This window comes from Mastacembelus armatus, chromosome 17 (genome assembly GCF_900324485.2).
Source record: "Mastacembelus armatus chromosome 17, fMasArm1.2, whole genome shotgun sequence".
NCBI classification, from domain to species: domain Eukaryota; kingdom Metazoa; phylum Chordata; class Actinopteri; order Synbranchiformes; family Mastacembelidae; genus Mastacembelus; species Mastacembelus armatus.
The window spans coordinates 3,750,500-3,765,152 of record NC_046649.1 but is presented as its reverse complement, the minus strand read 5'-3'; positions in this window follow the sequence as shown (position 1 = coordinate 3,765,152).

Genomic DNA, 14,653 nt, shown 5'->3' with positions numbered 1-14,653 from the left:
AACTGAGTTAATCAATTGTGACCTTTTGGAGTTTACTGTACTTTAAACAGTGAACTGTGTGTGTGAAGGTATGCTTTCCAATGATCAAACAGTTTAAACAGAAATATGAAAAAACAGTGTATGTAGCACTGCCCTTCTGTTGCAGTCCAAGGGCAGAGGCTTTTCTACAGTTTCTTTTGGTTTCTAGAGATCTATCAAAGCCAATTAGCCATGGATTAGCATCCAATGTTGCTAATTATGATGCTAATTGGAGGGGAATACACAGTGGACCTCTGAAGGAAGGCTGAGGCTCTGACTTGAATACTGACAAGGTTTCTGACTTTCATTTCTACTGTTCTCTTTCTACTTTGGTACGTCTATCTATCTATCTATCTATCTATCTATCTATCTATCTAATTTATGCTACATTTGTGCAATATCAAACACAAAACACTAATTTTATTGCTCACTAAGCCTATGATTTAATTTTTAGTTTTCTATACATATTCATGTGGTTTCACTCTATTTCTATGTGTGATGTATGGAATTACAACATTCTTTTTAATATTCAATCACTATCTACCTAAAGTCTGTCCAAGCAGTCATAGGTATCTTCACCCTGTGCTGATGAAGAAACCATATGTAGCTTGTAGGTTTCAGTAGTGATCTAAGTGACTGTTTCTTTATCTTTTGTTCTGTGTCTGAATGATAAGCTACAGTCCCCTGTGCTACAGCAGTCTTTATTGCCAGCACACACATTGTGCTGCACAGCAGGCTTTATTTTGTATCACTGTCAACCCATTTTAGGTGTCTTGTGATTCTGGGGACTCTACTGTAATTTATATTAAAAGGTCAGTCATAAGAGGCTGAATGAATTATTTAGTAAGGGGTTGGGAGGGATAAAGAAAAGTCTATCTGCACTGTTTTACAGTTACTATAATACTGCCTCTTTCATAATTATACTATAAGTTACTCTGATAATGTAGCAAACCTCAGGAATGAAACCCCAACCTTGATTGACTGTTTTATGGAAAACGTATGGTACTTCATTGCAGTGGTATTTGGGTTGTTAGGCTGACGGTATTCCCATGTCAGTATCATTAAAGAATTTAAAATAAACTATGACCTATTGTCACAGTCATTAATAACTCTCATGGGATTGTGCATAATTTCTCTAAAACCTAATGATTCTTTACCCCTCATTGAAGCCCTTCACCCAACAATGCAGCGTCTTATATTGCTCACGAAGCCATTGCCGAACAGGGTGCACTTCAATCACTGTCCACATTTAGTTTTCAGTGATTCAAATAGGTCAGGATGTGTCTCATTGACAGCTGTTTCCGTAATGGGAAAACAGCAGCCTAGTCAGTCAGTCGAAATCTTATGTTGGCTGGATTAAGAGTAGGCATGGCATCTTCCTGTGCCAGAGTGAGAATGCATTTCACACATGACTAATAACAGGTAAATAAGATCAGTGTACTTATGCACTTTGTTGTAAATCAACACACAATACAACAACCACAAAAACAATCATTAACTGCTCCTATAAACCACCATTGCAGCTTCAGTGTTAACTGAAAATGCAAAGGCAAGTCAGTCTGATTATTTGGTTAGAAAGATGCAAACATATTATTTAACAATTTTTACAAAACATTTTCCAAAATCTGCTGAATTCTGTTTCACTCCCTGTTTAATACTTATGTTTTCTAGACCAGACGGTTTGACTGCTTTTTCATTGCCATTTTTGTCATCTTTCCTCCATGAATGGCATGGTGGAGAAAACACAAGAAAAACACAGTGCACTGGTTCACTGTTTCACATGGTCATTTTTGAGATAAATTTGCAGTCTACAAAAGACATTAATTTTCTCCCCACTCTCCTACTGTGGATTGGATGGAGTCGCCAAAGAACAAGCCAGGAGAAAAACATCAATGCTTACAAGAAAAGGACACTTTTCCATCTAATGGTAGTTTAGCAGTGCTGGCAGAAGGTTAGGCCAAGAACAGGTTAACTTTAAAGTGAGGCTTTTGTCTCCATACGTGTGCACATATAGCAATTAGCCATTTTCTTTAGCTTGCAACTATTTGTCTCTCAGGCAAACATCACTGAACCATAACAGAAGTTACACGGTAATTCTGTAATCAAATTCCCCTTAATTTCCCAAGATTCTCTTTAGTTAGTTGCTTTAACGACATTATTGTTCGTGGACTATGGCCACAGGCAGGAAGCAACAAACCTGTCTAGTTCTTGACTAACCATATGGGTAGATTTAACTGTAAGTAAATGTGGCAATATATTTTAGATGTGGATTAATATCATTTGGTAGAGGGCTATACAGTACAGTGATGCTATAGCAGCATGCAAGACCTACCACCAGGAAACTGTGATTGATACAAGATTATACATGTGGCTGGATGAATGAATGGTAAGATAGTGAACCTAAGCACATTTCAGTACTGCTCTCTTTATGTTGTTTGGATGTCAGTGTTCAATAGATTTCATATATGGATAGTCCATCTAGATCACAATGTTTCCTTCCTGTAAAAAGACTCTATGGCAGTTTTACTTTCTTAAAAATTTGCAGAGAAAACTAGCAGATGGTAGGTTTGACAGGACATATAGGTCATAAGATTTGAAATCCTGACAGTGCCTGCTGGCAGCAAAACAGCCACTGGAAAGCTGTAAACACCAAGCAGCACTAATTTACTCAACAGAATCAAATGTGAGAGAGAACCAGAGAACGCATTAATTACAGCAAACACCCAGGGTGAGTCTTAGCGAGGCAGAGGATTACACACTCGCAGTTAAATGCCTTGCTCAAGGGCACCAGACTGCAGGTTGTTGAAGTTCAATACCATACGTTGCCAGTGGATCTGCTCACTCATTTTAGCACACTCTCACTCAAAACCTCACTTATTTAAGGAAAAGCTGCTGCATTCTACACTTCAGAGACTCAAACCTACAAGGGCCACTAATGGACTACCTCTGCTGTTAGAGGAAACATGCACTTTCACAGTAAGGGAACAATTTCACTATTTCCAAAATGTCAGTTGCTTTGAATTCAAACAGAATTCAGGTACTGAAAATCATTATATAGTCATATAGACTACACTAATACAGTAACACTATACAGACACAAATTGAACAGTTCATCATAAAGGGTTAAAGATGTACATATAAACTATACAGCAGTACAGTGTACAGCTCAGTCACACGTGTCCAACAAGTTCTTCAATGGAGCCAACAACCACGATAACATCAATTCCCTCTAGTATACAAATCATTTGGTCCAATTGGACTTCATGTAGGAAGTCCAAAAAAACTGAACCTTGTTAGAGCTGACTGGGGATTTCTGTGAGAAATTAGTATGTTGTACCCATGTCTCTGTGGGGTTCCTCCCACAGTCCAAAGATATGCAAGCCTCTGAAATGCGTGTAGGTGTGCAGGTGAATATGAATGTGTTTCTGTCTGTGTAAGGCTAGGTTATACCCTTCCTATTACCAGATTCATGCTGGAAATTGGCTACAGCCGCTGAAGTCAAATACAAATGTAAAGTATATTTTACATACTTGATGACATCTGACTCAATACTTCAACATTCGATTCAATGTTAAATACAATAATGTAACGTATCTTTTGTCATTTGTGACTTTGAACAGCTTATAAAAAAAAATTATAATTCCTTACACTCTTGCGAATTTGAAACCATCCATCGATACTTGTGTGGGATGGGGTGTGGCAGTCCCAGTTGACTTGGACGGGAGCTGGAGTACACGCTGGAAAGATGTGTTGGCACACAGAAACAGAGAAACACTCAAACTCACATTCACAGCTATGGACAATTTAAAGTCACCAGTCAACCTCTGCTGCATGTGTTTGGACTGTGGGTGGAAAAATCATTATAATAAAATTATTCTCTATAGTAAAATTCCTTTTCTATAACATTAAATAATTATAACAACAATATCAAGATTTAATGTAAAAAAAAACATCTTCAGGTATTAGTCAAGAGTTTGGCATTTATAAACTGTAATGAAGCTAATGTGCATCATCAGGACTTCAGGGTATAGTTTGCTTTGATTTGGTTAACAGTGACCAAACAAACCACCAAATGTCATTAGATTCCAATTTAATGCTGTTAAACTCTGATTAGTGCACTGAGGTATGTGACATCATCTGTTTCTGACTGGGCTCTATTCACTGCAAACCAATGAGAAGAGCACAGAGGGAAAAAAGAAATGCAGAAATCTCCCAAGTGAAATAACTCACTCATAAAATAAAATTAAACCACTCATAATAAGAAGCTGACTGAGAATTGCCTTTAAAGCAACAAAACGTAGAATTGGCATGCAGTTATAGCATTTTTCAAGCTATACTGATGCAGTAAGTTTTGTGTCTTTAGTAAAATAAGACAACTGCAGTGGAAATTGGTGCAGTATATGTGTTACTGTCATCTCATTTATCACAGTGTCCCTGTTACACTGATAGTTGCGCTGAGGGACACTAAACTTGGACATTTTCACCTACCAAGCAGTGTCTCTAAGCACTATAAAACCCAATGCTTTTCTTCCTCCTTATAAAACGTTTGCAAAACATAAAAAAATTAATATTGTGAAACCTTCACTGTTTGTCAGCTTGCTGTCTCCATCTTTCTCTCCTTGTTATTTTGGCACTATTCCTCATTAAGACTGGTACTGCTCTCTGCAGTTGTCAGGAATGCAGTGCATGTCATGTCCAATCATAATTGTGTGCTTGTGTGTCTTTGTGTGCATGCTGCTAGAACACAGTAGAAAAATATAGACCTGCTTTTAGCCAAAAGTACAATACAATTGTGGCTATTTAATCACCAAAACACACTCACATAAATATATTTCTTCCTTCTTTTGATAAGTTGAACTCTCATTTCTCTACATACATCTTTTCACATGCACTGCCCATCTCTTCTCTCTTTACAAATTAACAGAAATGTGCACTTGCTATTCTTAAGTGTGTATAGTATATATAGGCACTGTAATGTTGTTGTATTTGTTATGCCCATTTTCTGTGTTGTCTGTTGCTGTTGACTGTGTGCACTAGTGAGCATCTTGGCCAAGTCTCCCTCGCAAAAGAGATTTAATCTCAAGGGACTTCCTGGTAAAATAAAGGTTTAATAATTAAAATAATAATTAACTGGATTCACTATTATGACCAATGGTGACAGAACATATGGGTCATAACAGGAATTTCCAATAAAAAGCAACAAATAAAAGTAAGAAGATGCATCTCAAACTGCTCCCTTTTTCCTACACTGATAAGGTTACTGAACACTGGTTCACTGATGAGTCAGTGACCTGTGGCAAAGCAGTGCATGATAATGATGTCACAACAATAAAATATCTTTCTGGATGTACAGTATGTAGACTGTTGTGCAAAATATATTGGAAAAAAAAACGTCCTGTCCTCTCATCATCCTTAACACCACTGGGTCTACTGTGGACAGCTTCAGGTTTCTGGGATCCACAATTTCCCAGGTCTTGAAATGGACCTTCCACATAGACCACATCTGGAAGAAGGTCCAGCAGAAACTGTACTTCCTGCAGCAGCTAAGAAAGTTTAACCTGCCACAGGAGCAGCTGGTCACCTTCTATACCACCATCATATAGTTTATTCAGTTCTTATTGTCCCAAATCTAATTTCATTTAATTCCATCTAATCTCATTTCTTGTTTATTTTGGCCGAACCCAAGTGCGAGTGCCCGATAGCGTCTGATCTCAGAAGCTAAGCAGGCCAATACCTGGTTAATACTTGGATCGGAGACCAACTTGGAAGATCAAGGGCCGCTAGCCTTAACCACTGAGGTTGAGTCAGGAAGGGCATCCGGCGTGAAACTTTAACCTGTAACCTAATTGATTATGTGGATCAATTGATCAGCTGTGGTGACCCCAAACAGGAGCAGCCAAAAGGGAAAAAAAAATCCTTTTTATTTTAAACCCCCTATATTCCTTTCTTACAAAGCTTAACCCTTAGATGTGCCTTCAATAAAGTTACGTTAATACGCAAAAATGGGCATAGGTGCATCAAAGGGTTAACTTCATTTAATTATTATACATAGAGTGAGCTTAGTGAAAAGGAGTCAAATTCCTTTTTGGCTGCACAAACTTGGCCAATAAAGCTGATTCTGATTTTTTAAACATTGTCATGGAGAAATTCCAACATGTCAGATTTGCAACAAGAGAAGAAATAAACTGTCCCATTCAACTTGCTGCTAGAGTAAGTGTGCTATGTTGCAATGAGGTCCATGAAAAATTACATTCTGTTTCCCTGTATGCATTTCAAACATATGGTAATAACAGTTAACCTGACCCTGAGCCTGTTGGCAAATTAAGCCATATCTGTGAGCTACATAACAAACATTTGACTTAAATGTGTGATGTGCATTTTGTTTGCTAATAAAATAAATAATGGGTTGGTCTGGGTTAGGTAGGTTAATGAGCAAGCAGTGGCAGTTTTACTGCCAGTGCTTAGTAAATGTCAGATCTAATCACAACACTGATTTACAGTAATTAGTCACAGCTACTGTAAAAGACTTTGCTGAAACAGTAGAGAAGATGAAGTGTCAGCTTTGTAAACAAAATTATTACAGTGTATTCTCTGCAAACTGTCTGGCTTTCTGGGCAGACCACCAACTACTGAATGATGGAACGGTCTGAGACACTCCCACACTTTTAAAACTATAACCTGTAACTTTCCACATTCTTTCACCCTCTGTAGCAGTGAGAAACATACAATGAAGTGTGGAACAGTTGTGTGAAGACCTGCTGTTAATTTGAATCAGTCACTACACTTAGCAAAAAGTGACACTTGGCTTCTACACTGGGCTTCAACATGGTGTGAATTTCTAATTTCCGGTGAACTGCTACAGTTTTAATTGGTATGACCAGTAGATAAAACTTAGTACAATGTAAACTGATGTTAGATACTTTAACAAAACTGATCCATTTCTTTCACTATGTGACTCATCCCTTGTGCTACCGTTACACTAAATGTTTGGCCCCAGTGGCTGTTGGTCTTAAAAAGATAAATGATCATTAATTGTTGTTTTATTTTAACAGGACATTATGCTGTCACACATAATGTAATTTCACTAGTTCACTATTTCACAATATTTCTCAAAAATGGTACTATTCTTATTTTAAAAAAAGTACAAAATTCCCATATTTATTACTATCCAGTGTTCATGTAATTGTTCAGTTGAAGATGGTTATATGATTAAATAGAAGGTGTGACGTTTTAAGAAACAGTGTACATGATCACTATAGTACTATGTCCTATAAATTAGGCTTTAATTACACAGCAGACTTTGGCTGATGTGACATGTTTGTTTATCGTTGCAGGTACCTTTTTAGTGATGAGATTTCAAGTAATAATTGTGACTCAGGTGTAATGCAGGTGTAAACTGTATATCCAAGTTGCAAAATTGTAGTTATGATTTTGATATGTCTTGAATAATTCTGCAACTTATTATTATTATTATTATTCTTGACTGCACCCAATTGCTCTGACTAGCTTTCCAATGCAACCATCAGTCAGCCTGTCCATATAATAAAAAGATACACACATTAAATAAGGAAATCTTAAATGCATATGTGCTGCTTATTAGCTGTGACTTTATATGTCAGAACTGACATGATCATTCGGTACTGCTGCGTCCACCGGGTATAAAGTGTGAGTCGGATGTGAGCCACTTGACAGCTTTTGTCCCTGCACTCTTTCTACATTCATAAGTCAGCTAACGTAAACAGACAAGTCCATCCACTAGATCCTTGTCTGCTCTTGAAACTATGTGGTGTTTAGTTCAATTCCTTCTACTTTATTATTGAAAATAGCAGCATGTAGCAACAGCAGCAGCACCAGCAAATTACTCCTCCATATCTTGAGGGAATCAGTACCCAGTCAGTCATAATCTCATTTAAATTCCGAACATGTGTTTACTTATAGTAAGGCGCTCATTCTCTTCTTTCAGTAGCAATAGTATAATTATTGCACTTGATGTTTATCCCTCTGGAGCCCAGTTTAATTTGGTTATTTTTTTGTCCTATTAAATCTGTTGCCCCAAATGTAGGCTGTGTGGCTCAAGGGTCCACTCCTTTGATTTAGACTGATATCTCTCAGCAGATACTGAATGGTCTAACATTCATGGTCCCCAGAGGATATATCCAAAGGGCCAAACAGAATTAGTTCATATAGTGTGTTGCCCAACTGCATGTTTATAGGTTTATAGCTATTATTAATGGTCACTCTTGAAGGCAAAGTGAAAACTGAAAGAGGAGGGTAGACACACTTGGGGATAACAACAGTTTCTCTTGGATGACATTCATGATGTTGAACTTGGTTGTGAAAAGTGACAGATACAAAAAAATTAAAGCTTCAGAAAACTTTGTGTTATCTTCTCACTTCTGCACAGGTGACTAGTAAAGTTACAAAAATTGTCACACAGCGAACCCCCGTTACCTATAAAAATCATCATGCAAATGTACATATCGTGTACATACCCATACTGTGCCTTAAGCATGACTGAAGAATCTTAGGCTTTGTTTAATACAAACAGAGATACAACTGTGACGTATGCTATCATTTTAATTGTGGGACATTTGATGTCTGTGACTGACCTGACTAAAAATATTCTGTATTGGATGTGGTTTACTTGACCATAGTAATAGCAGTCTAAATCCTGACTTGGCTCCAAATGATACAATAATCTCTATTTCAAACCAATATTTTTATTTGGTTGATTAAAAATTAATACTGTCCAACATTAATAAGGCCAAAAAGTCATCCTGTTATCACTTGGAGTCAGATGTTAGAGCAGCAGAGGCCCTTAATGCACTCCAAACGTCAAGAAACACCAATGCATAACCACTCACTTTTAATTAGGTGTGCTAATATAATACCTCAGATGTATCATCTACTATTATGTAACTTGTGTTCTGAATATTTTTGAATACCAAAACTTATATTTATTGTGCCTGAACCTTCTTAAATTTCTGATAAGCGGCAGTTTGAAATGGAAAAAATAACATGTGACTACAGTTTGTGGGAAAATGCCACTGTTTATAATGCAGAAGATGATATATTGTTTTGCTCTCATTTATACACGACTTGTTTATTTAAAATAACATTGTCTGTTCTTTTCTCTGAGGGTCAACTGAGTTTTGTTGGAAATCATTTCAGTGTTTTAATCAGTGTCTCTGTTGCTATTTTGATAATGTGTAAGTATGATGTAGTAGATATATCATGGATTTTTTGGATAAAAGAAGACCTGTCCTGGGTGTTCCCAGCTGCTCTGCAGTGCATACTGGTAGATGCCTCAGACCCTTCACTAGATAATTGAAGACTTCTGGCACTAAAAATGAAGCCCCTTAATTAACAGCACCAGACTGAGAGATGATTTTGTTAAGAACATGAATAATAATTTAGCAAAACTGACAAAACAACATATATATAAAACTATATATATATAAACTTATATATATATATACACACACACGCATATATATATATGTACAGACTGGTGGCTCTTTATACTGGGATCCCCTATTAAAGGTGTGACGTTTAATGTAATGTCAAGTGCAAATGAAACAGAAAGCCAACTGGTAACACTGTTGCTTTGTTGTTGCTGTGATCTCAAGCTCCTCTTCAGTCATTCTCCCAAAATACACAGCAGCAATGGCCATAACAGCAAGAGCTTTCTCCTCTTTAGTCAATAACTGCTGTCCAAATCCCCTGACAATGGGTTGAAAAAATAACACATCATCAAAACATCAGATCGTTCTGCCCTCAGCACCTCTCTGCCCTTATTCACAGAGACTTAGATGGAACAGTTACAGTGCTAATTTTGCTACCTCTCTCAGAATAAAGGGACAAGACTGACCTGCATTGCCAGCTAGGTCCCATTTATACAGAATGGTGTGGCACTAATAAGCCTGTAAACAGGCAGTGTAAAAATGATTTTAAACATAGACCCATCCACCATACCCTTGCAACATAATGGACAAACGACTTTCTGCATTAACCCTGGACACTGGCATTGGACTTAAATGATGACATGTGAAATCATTCCAAGAGAGACTACCTTGTTCCAAGAAATACTTCTTAATATACACAATTATTTCAGAAGAAACTATAATACCGGTACAAACAATAAGGCTCTGCAATTGTGCGCACAGGAGTGCTAATGTGACTATCAGCATCCATCTTAGTTTAGCATATGGTTTTGCAGGTATATGGACATAGACATAAAAGTAGTTGACCAATCAAACTCTGTCCTGATATGCTATTACATGAAAAATTAAGGGAACATTGTGGTTCACTCACACCCAATGTCATGAGTATGTCAATCCATCCAACAGTGGAAACATTTCATGCAAAGCCACAACTATAATAGTTAGGGGAAGAGCAGTAGTGGAGAGTTCATCCTCTGAGGACTAAGAATGTAAAAGAAATTTTATTCACATATTGCACTCAATAAGTGAAGGCTGCTGAACTGCTGCTGGTACAAGAGATAAAGTCAGGGTATTTGGAAAGTCTTTAGGATTAGTGTTCTAGGCAACATGGAAATATCTACCTAATTTCACAGTAAGGAATCCAATATTTGTTGAGGCATTTTAAGCCAAATGTTAACCTGCTATTGAGATTGAAAAGGTGTCAAGGAAAATGAATTTCTCCACTTGTTTCACATTACAAACCTACAATTAAAGGGAAGAGTGGAATATATTTGGTATAACACCACAGACATGAGCCAAAGATTCAGGCAAAATAAAATAAGAAAACAAACAAACAAACAAATGGAGATCACTACATTAAAAAGCATTTTCCTGTAAAACTTTTCACTGGGTCTCAATTGGCTATATTTACCCATGAAAATGCAGATCTTGATTTACCAGTGGATTTTCACATTTCATGCATCTGCACTTAGAAAACTGCAGTTGCTGCCAGAATGGCTTTAAATCTTGCACTCTTGTTGGCTTATAAAAATCCACAGATAAGGGAGGATATTCTAAAAATCTGCATTCCAGCTGCTTGGTCTGTGTGGAATACTGCAGAGAATTGATCACACTTCACTGTGCATCTGATTTCCTTTAAGCTCTGCTCTGCCTGGAGTCCTGCACTACCAACATACTGGTGGATGGAGCTATCGGAGAGTGTGTTTGAGGGTGTGTGTGTGTGCATGTATTTGTGTGTTACCAGTGAGCATATGTGCAGTCATAAAAACAATATTCTCTATGCCCAAAACCAGCCTTTTCACATATGGAGTGTGAAACTGGTATTAATTGAATTTTTATTCATCTACATACATACATGTGCTCAAATAGTCCACACACAATAGATGTACCTCTTGCTGACACACATTAAGTAGTCAGAACAGTGTGCCAATTGCAGATACTTTTTCTACCCCACACTCACACACACAGCAGAAAGAGCTGCAGCAGTTAAATTGCATGTCTTAGCAGTGGGGCAGGAGTGAAAGAAAAACAAAGGCAAAGAATAACAAAAAGAGACATAAGAAAAGCTAAAAATGAGAGGAAGAGATGAAAGGAATGATGGTCTTTACCTCTTGCAGACGGATGTTTTTGGACTCGCCTTCCTCCCGCTGCATTACTCTCATCTATCTTTTCCCCTCTCTCTCAATCCTGCTCGCTCACTCTACATCTGCCTGCCACTGTGGACAAGCAAGTGTATGTCTCTGTCTTCCTCTGGTTCTCTCTTCTCTCTCTCTCCCTCTCTCTCTCTCTCACTGTGGCTGTAGCACTGAGGAAAATAAAAGACCGCCTCTGCCCCCACCTCTCTCTCTTTACTCCCTCTCCCCATCACCTCTGGTTTAATCTCCTCTCCTCTCTCTCGCTCTCTACACACACATATATACATATACATATATATATATATATATGTATATGCAGTGGAACACACAGACTCAGGGAAGACAATGATTAGTTCCACAAATTGACTTCTGCAGTTCACACACTTGTGAACACTTGTCAGCTTCTATTCATCTCTCACTATGACATGTTCTTTATTGCTGGGTCAGATTTAATTTTTTTGCATTTGATATACCTCATAGAAGTTATATCATTATAGTCAAACAAATTACTGAGATCCAGTGACATGCAGGCATTACATGGCAGTTTGAAGGGGCAACAAACAGTAGATGTCTCTGTGGTTCATGGGGTTAAGAGCCACAAATTCAACTAGGAACTGTGGTTGCATCTTTCTCATTTCATGTCATCACCTTACTAACAACAGCAATAAAGTATCCCAAAAATAACTCACACAGTCAGACGTATTGGAAACAAAGAATAGGAATCCAAAGCGAACTACCCTAAAATGTTAATGTAAAATGTCATGTGAAATACTGAAGTTATAATTCTTTACTGGTGCGGGAAATAAAATATATTGGACTTGGAACAGCAGGTATTATCCCCATTTCATCATTAGGAGTCACATGAGTGAAAAGTTATTTAAGGGGCCATGTGGATGGTATACTGTCCAAAAAAAAATTAAGGCCAACAGCAACCGACATAAGTCTTTACGAAGAGTACCTGGAGAAAACCCTGCAGACAGAGGGGGACTTGAAAGACTTGAATTATTTATTGTTTTTTAAATATTTGGGATTCTGGATAATCTTCAACATTTTCAGTAGCTCTTTCAAATTTGTTTCTATATTTTAACTTGACTTTGTAGAAATGGCTTTTTGGGTGATGTTGCACTGAGGATTCTGGGTTTTCTGGTGAGAGTGGTGTGTAAATTGCACAAAATTGCACAAAATTTCTCAAATATCTTGTATTAAAAGAGTTTCCAGCACAGAGTAGTTATTTGCATGCAGTCACATATAAGCTCATGGGTTCTCTTCAGCAGACAAACTGGTTATCTGTATCAGAGATAGCTATAACTATAGCTACAGCTATAGCTATAGTTTATTTTATTGTCTGGTTTGCAATTTTTGTTTGGGTTAAGGCGCCTTTGGTTATAATCTGACTTCCCTGTGCACACACTATTCAAGTGATAAATGTGTCTCATTTGTATGCAGAAAGTAGCACCACAGAAACATTTCCTGATCTGACAGTCCAATCATGGGGACACTGTCTATGCTTCTACAAATGTTACAAATCACAGTGGAAAAATCTGTTTTCTGAAAACACCTTATGAATTACATGAAATTCTTGTAGCCCTGTGATGCAATGATGACCAGTCCAGTGACCCTAATTTGGAATAAGCAGGTATAGATGATGAATGAATAAATTAAATTCTTGTAACCATTATAAATTCTACAAATCACCCAAAGTTTAAAATCTGTTTAAAAAACACAAGCAAGCCATGAAGCTGCACTGGCTGATATGACCCATCCGCTCACACTGGCCTCCTTCTGTGGACTTTGTTGCTTATTTGACTCTCTTTGTCTTCCAACCTAATTCCTACACCTGCTGTCATTTGAATGTAAACAATGGCCCTTTCGTTTCCTTTTCTGATAGGACTTCTTTCATTGTTTTTAGGAGGACCCCTTTTAATTCTGTATTTTTGTATTATTATATGACTTACAGGTAGTAGCATTTACTTTGTCTTAAACATGTTACAATGACAGCTGCTGTCATGTTGTATATGTACATTTACACCATTAAACTTAAAAAAAAAAACACTGCGTCACAAAACAGACCTAGGAAAGGTGATTTCGCTCTACTGTATATCCATCCATTATCTATATGTGCTTAGTCCTATTTAGGGTCACAGGGATCTGCTGGAGCCTATCCCAGCTCTCTCTGGGTGAAAGGCAGGGGTACACCCTGGACAGGTCACCAGTCCATCACAGGGCCACATAGAGACAAACAACCTCACACACTCACACTCACTCCTATGGGCAATTTAGAGTCACCAATCAACCTGACATACATGTTTTTGGACTGTGGGAGGAAACCAGAGTACCTGGAGAAAACCCACACAAGCACAGGGAGAACATGCAAACTCCACACTGAAAGGTCCCTGATGGGTTACAAACCCGGGACCTTCTTGCTGTGAGGCAACAGTGCTAACCACTAAATCAGCGTGCTGCCCCCTCTATTGTATATTTAAGCATAATTTCCTACAGATCACCTGTCAGTCAAACATAGTAAATTGTGACAAGTGTAAGATATTTTGCTTCCTCTTTATGCTAACTACTCCAATCTGCATATTCATACTATAAATCTGAAACAGTGTGTGTTTAAGAATATTTCACTGTGGTTTGAATATGAACCATCTATAGCCAATAAAACTACCCATATCTCTGATTAAATGACTTGCCAATTTAAACCAATCCAACCATGCATTATCTATAACCGCTTATTCCTATTTAGGGTAACAGGGATCTGCTGGAGCCTATTCCTGCCATTCCCTCTTTCAGTGAAAGGCAGGGGTGCATCCAGTCAGTTTAAACCCTTTAAAAATAATTTGTATTGACTTCTATTAAAGAGCAGTGAGGAGGTGAAGTAAACCTTTTCAGCAAGGACTCTGACAAAACTCCAGGCGGTTCTGTACTTACCTAGTTCCCTTAATTAATTTTAACAATAGATATTCACATTACTGATTTAAATAGTTCAAACTTCTCTAAAATTGCAGATAATGCAATTAAATTAATAAAGGTTTTAAAACAAATGTTAAGACGCAT